The sequence below is a fragment of the Arachis duranensis genome, chromosome 6 (assembly GCF_000817695.3).
Source record: "Arachis duranensis cultivar V14167 chromosome 6, aradu.V14167.gnm2.J7QH, whole genome shotgun sequence".
NCBI lineage: Eukaryota > Viridiplantae > Streptophyta > Magnoliopsida > Fabales > Fabaceae > Arachis > Arachis duranensis.
The window spans coordinates 6427924-6428402 of NC_029777.3; positions in this window are offsets into that span (position 1 = coordinate 6427924).

Sequence of the window (479 nt, forward strand, 5' to 3'; positions counted from 1 at the left end):
TAAAAACATCTCCTACATGCTCGCTTCGTCCGTCACATATTTGGTTTGATACTGGACGAATCCACCAAACACCGGTATGGGATATATGTATAGCATACACGATATCTTTCTTGCCCTCTCAGAATCAATCTTTTCACATATTACACCTTTCAACTCTTCAAATGAGATAATAAAAGGAATAACAACATCTAGTGGATTTTCACAAATAAATTTAACTCCTTCAGTCGTTTGTAACAAGATCTGACCAAAATAGTATATTTTTAGTAACACTCTGTCACTCATTTTTTTTCTCACTCAACACAAAAAAAGCATCACATTAATCTTTAACTACTAGATTTTCAAATCTTAAAACTGTAAAAACTAGATAGAAGAAAGAAGAAGCTGTCGTTCAAAAACGAAGAAGACGCCACAAAGCTCCCACCAGTTCACCTCACACTTTTATATCACCATCTTTACAGAAATCGGACCCTTCAACTATG